This window comes from Engystomops pustulosus, chromosome 1 (genome assembly GCF_040894005.1).
Source record: "Engystomops pustulosus chromosome 1, aEngPut4.maternal, whole genome shotgun sequence".
Taxonomy (NCBI): domain Eukaryota; kingdom Metazoa; phylum Chordata; class Amphibia; order Anura; family Leptodactylidae; genus Engystomops; species Engystomops pustulosus.
This window is the reverse complement of record NC_092411.1, coordinates 35,839,998-35,845,314: the sequence shown is the minus strand read 5'-3', so window position 1 is coordinate 35,845,314 and position 5,317 is coordinate 35,839,998.

Genomic DNA, 5,317 nt, shown 5'->3' with positions numbered 1-5,317 from the left:
TACTGTGGAGCCAATCAGGAGTTAGCATTCTACAATGGGCGTGTCCCAAAGTTTAGTTTATGTCACGTGGTGTATTCAAGTCGTTCGCTGTCAATATCTGTGTGAAGTCATGGTCGGATGGTGTGTAGTGTGCTGTATGATGCACAGGGGTCTGTCTAGCATGTCAGTCACACAAGGTGCGCTCCACCTGACACCGCCCCTACATTATTTGGGTCTGTACCATCACAGAGATTTATATAAGTTTTATTATGATTTCATACATTTAAAACAAATGTATTTTTGTACAAAGAAAATATATAAAATTCTCATATTTCTGACGTCCATAACGCTTTCATACTCCGAAAGGTCTTTTGCCCACATTTAATTCATATTTTTATGTGCTACAAAAATGTTGATAAAGCTGAGATTTGTTTCTGTTAGGGCTCATTCAGAAGGCCATTATGGAGGATACAATCTGGTCACATGATTTGCAACCAGATCATGACCCCCATAGACTTCCATGGCTCCCCGTGGCGGTGAGCATATGGTACAGTATGTCATCAAGTCGGGCGGCAGGTCATCTGCATATGGTGGGAGAAGGGGTGAAGAGGCCCCCCTCTCGGGACCTGGTCTGGGGCCACGCACCTTGCTGTCTGAAAGTACCCTTACATTCACCACATGGTATAATCATTTCTATGATGTCATAGTTTTGCCTTTTTAGGATTCTTGGATACGTAATATATTTATGTTTATGTTTGTTTTTTTATATTTCTGTCCTAGTTCTCATGCAATATATTGCTGCTCTTGGTGTCTCCAGTATTATACATTTGCTCTGGGTGGTCTTCAGTATTATACGTCTGCTCTGAGGGGTCTCCGGTATTATACTTGGAGTTCTCAGGGGTATCCAGTATTATTAGTCTGCTCTGAGGGGTCTCCAGTATTATACTTGGGGTTCTCAGGAGTCTCCAGTATTATACGTCTGCTCAGAGGGTTCTCCAGTATTATACTTGGGGTTCTCAGGGGTATCCAGTATTATTAGTCTGCTCTGAGGGGTCTCCAGTATTATACTTGGAGTTCTCAGGGGTATCCAGTATTATTAGTCTGCTCTGAGGGGTCTCCAGTATTATACTTGGGGTTCTCAGGGGTATCCAGTATTATTAGTCTGCTCTGAGGGTTCTCCAGTATTATACTTGGGGTTCTCAGGGGTATCCAGTATTATTAGTCTGCTCTGAGGGGTCTCCAGTATTATACTTGGGGTTCTCAGGGGTATCCAGTATTATTAGTCTGCTCTGAGGGTTCTCCAGTATTATACTTGGAGTTCTCAGGGGTATCCAGTATTATTAGTCTGCTCAGAGGGTTCTCCAGTATTATACTTGGGGTTCTCAGGGGTATCCAGTATTATTAGGCTGCTCTGAGGGGTCTCCAGTATTATACTTGGAGTTCTCAGGGGTATCCAGTATTATTAGTCTGCTCTGAGGGGTCTCCAGTATTATACTTGGGGTTCTCAGGGGTATCCAGTATTATTAGTCTGCTCAGAGGGTTCTCCAGTATTATACTTGGGGTTCTCAGGGGTATCCAGTATTATTAGTCTGCTCTGAGGGGTCTCCAGTATTATACTTGGAGTTCTCAGGGGTCTCCAGTATTATACTTGGGGTTCTCAGGAGTCTCCAGTATTATACGTCTGCTATGAGGGGTCTCCAGTATTATACATGTGGTCTGAGAGGTCTCCAGTATTATACGTCTACTCTGAAGGGTCTCCAGTATTACACATGTGGTCTGAGGGGTCTCCAGTATTATACGTCCGCTCTGAGGGTTCTCCAGTATTAAACGTCTGCTCTGAGGGGTCTCCAGTATATACCTCTGCTCTGGGTGGTCTTCAGTATTATACGTCTGCTCTGAGGGGTCTCCAGTATTATACTTGGAGTTCTCAGGGGTATCCAGTATTATTAGTTTGCTCTGAGGGGTCTCCAGTATTATACATGTGGTCTGAGAGGTCTCCAGTATTATACGTCTACTCTGAAGGGTCTCCAGTATTACACATGTGGTCTGAGGGGTCTCCAGTATTATACGTCCGCTCTGAGGGTTCTCCAGTATTAAACGTCTGCTCTGAGGGGTCTCCAGTATATACCTCTGCTCTGGGTGGTCTTCAGTATTATACGTCTGCTCTGAGGGGTCTCCAGTATTATACTTGGAGTTCTCAGGGGTATCCAGTATTATTAGTTTGCTCTGAGGGGTCTCCAGTATTATACTTGGGGTTCTCAGGGGTCTCCAGTATTATACGTCTACTCTGAAGGGTCTCCAGTATTACACATGTGGTCTGAGGGGTCTCCAGTATTAAACGTCTGCTCTGAGACATACAGTTTCTTATACAGTTCCCGCCTAATGAATTGTATTATATTTAGTGCCTCCATTATTAATATATATATATATATATATATATATATATATATATATATATTGTTGAGCCAGCAGGATTGATGGAGAGGTGGGTGCAGATTTATTTCCAGGAGGATGAGATCAGTAGTTGAGCTGATTGATAGAAAGAGTCATGTGGCTTTACTCACTCAGTGATCAGTAGTGATCAGCTCACTATTTAACTGTCCACTCTCCTTCTGCTTCCTGACAGTGTGCCTACATATGCTGTTCCTCATCAGTAAAGTGTAGGAACAGAAAGCAGGACTAAGACAAGGAATAGGTGATTGTCTGTGCACCCACCTTGACATACAAATTGTCCTGATTTGAAACTCACCTATTCTTCAGCCAACTGACACTTTACCATGGGGCATTTATAGTTTGTGGGAGGGGAGCAATGTATGACCATTTCAACAAAGGTACCAGGTAGGTGTTCATGGCTCATGTATAGTTACATTTAGTTTTCCGTATAGAGCAGTGATGGCGAACCTTTTAGAGACCGAGTGCACAAACTACAACCAAGACCCACTTATTTATCGCAAAGTGCCAACACAGAAATATAATCTGTGGTTTATACTCCCTGCTGTCACAGCTTTCATTCATACCAGCACCCTGAGGACACCAATAAAGCAGAAAATAGAAGAAATTTGGATGATCATTGTAGCTTCCTTCCAGGGTCCCATAAACAGGAAGAATTGGACCGGTGCAGGAGCTACAATGATAATCCAGATCTGTCCACACCTTCCCACTCCTCCAGTAGTCCCAGGTAGCCCTGTCACTTTAAAATAGCTCTGTGCACAGCAAGTCCTGGGCTGTCTGGGACTGCAGGAAGATAACTGAAGTCATCTCTGGTGATGGCCTGAGTGCCCACAGAAAGGGCTCTGAGTGCCACCTCTGGCATCCGTGCCATAGGTTAGCCACCACTGGTATAGAGGATTACTATAATACCTTGGTTTACCTGCTGTATTCCAGGAAGCAGTTGCAGCATGGTCACAAATGGAGGACATTATAAGGCTCAGTTCACAAGACAGTTAAAGGGAACCTACCACCACAAATCTACCTATAAAGGTAGATTGGGTGGTAGGTGGATCAATGGGACGTGAGGATAGCCCTTTTAAGGGCTAATCCTCACGTCCCTGCACTTTTTTAATAACTTTAATTTGGTATTTATTCAAATTTACTTATGCGGCTACCGGGGCGTGGAGTAGCCGCATATGAGATTACACGAGGCGGCTACTCCACGCCCCGGTAGCCATTTTACCCCTCCTACTCACCCATCTTCGGCGCGCAGCTCCGCGTAGCTGCGCGCCCTCGTCCGGCGATCCTGCCGTCTGCACATGCGCAGAAGAGCAGGCCCGCGCCTGTTTCGGAGTTGTGACCGCGCAGGCGCGGGCTTGCTCTTCTGCGCATGCGCAGACGGCAGGATCGCCGGACGAGGGCGCGCAGCTACGCGGAGCTGCGCGCCGAAGATGGGTGAGTAGGAGGGGTAAAATGGCTACCGGGGCGTGGAGTAGCCGCCTCATGTAATCTCATATGCGGCTACTCCACGCCCCGGTAGCCGCATAAGTAAATTTGAATAAATACCACATTAAAGTTATTAAAAAAGTGCAGGGACGTGAGGATTAGCCCTTAAAGGGCTATCCTCACGTCCAATTGACCCACCTACCACCCAATCTACCTTTATAGGTAGATTTGTGGTGGTAGGTGCCCTTTAAGCTTTCCGTTTTAGTATCTGTCCATAAAAGTAAAAAACTGTCATTGGGAAATCAATCTAAATTTTTATGTCATCCGTTGTCATCAGTTGTACAGTGATACGTTTTGGATCAGTTTTTTTCACGGAACAAAAGACAGAGCTTGTAGTACTTTTTCAGTTTAAAAAACTGATCTAAAACTGATGGTGCCAAACTGTGACCGATAATAAATGTCAGTTTTTGGTTTTTTTTATTAATTGGAGACAATAGACAGAAATAGTTATTACATAGATAGAAAAAGTGATGATGGATAGATTGTAGATAAATGTTGAGGTATAGAAAGATAAAGATAGATAAGCCAATAGAAATAAGAGTTCAATAGGTAGATAGATAGAAAAGCTAGATAGATAGATAGGTAAAAATTAGACATCTATAGATTGCAACTATTATGAGGGATAGATAGACAGAGTATATAGATAGAGAGATTATAGCTTTAGATCGATGTATTGAAAATAAAGTGTAATTTAAAAAACTGATTCTTAAAAAAAAAAAACTGATACTAACTGAAAGACAAGTGTCTTTTTTTAAAGCAAGAAACGTTAGGGTATAAGTTAAATAAGCGAACACTATTTCATGAGTTACTGACAGTTTAGCATGGTGGCTGAGTGGGTTCTGCCTTGCAACGTTGGGGACCTGGGATCAACATCTGCAAAGAGTTTGTATGTTCTCTCCATGTTTGCATGGGTTTCCTCCGGGTCCTCTGGTTTCATCCCACACTCCAAAACATACTGGTAGGTTGGTTAGATTGTGAGCCCCTTGGGGACAGGGACCAAACTGGCAAGTTCTGTGCAGCGCTGTGTAATATATAGGCGCTGTATAAATAAAGGGAATTATTATCTACCTTTATTTATCATCTTTTTTTTTTAAACAGAGATAGAGTAGGGATATGCAGACGGTAGTGTGAACTTAGCCTAAGTGTGTCAGGGGGTGGGGGGGAGCACAAACAAGGTGAAAGCATGTAGTAAAGTTTGTGATGTGATATCCAATAAACGTAAAGCACCATCATGTCAGAAACTTTCCTCCTGTTGCAGGTTTTCCATAGCATTGAATAGTCTTCCCTCTAACTACTCGGGTAATCCCCCAGCACGGGCAGCCCCTCCTCTATTCTGCCGACCACGTGATGCCGGGGGCGGGGCTGGAGAACACCCCGGCTGAGGCAGCTACCTCGGTTACGT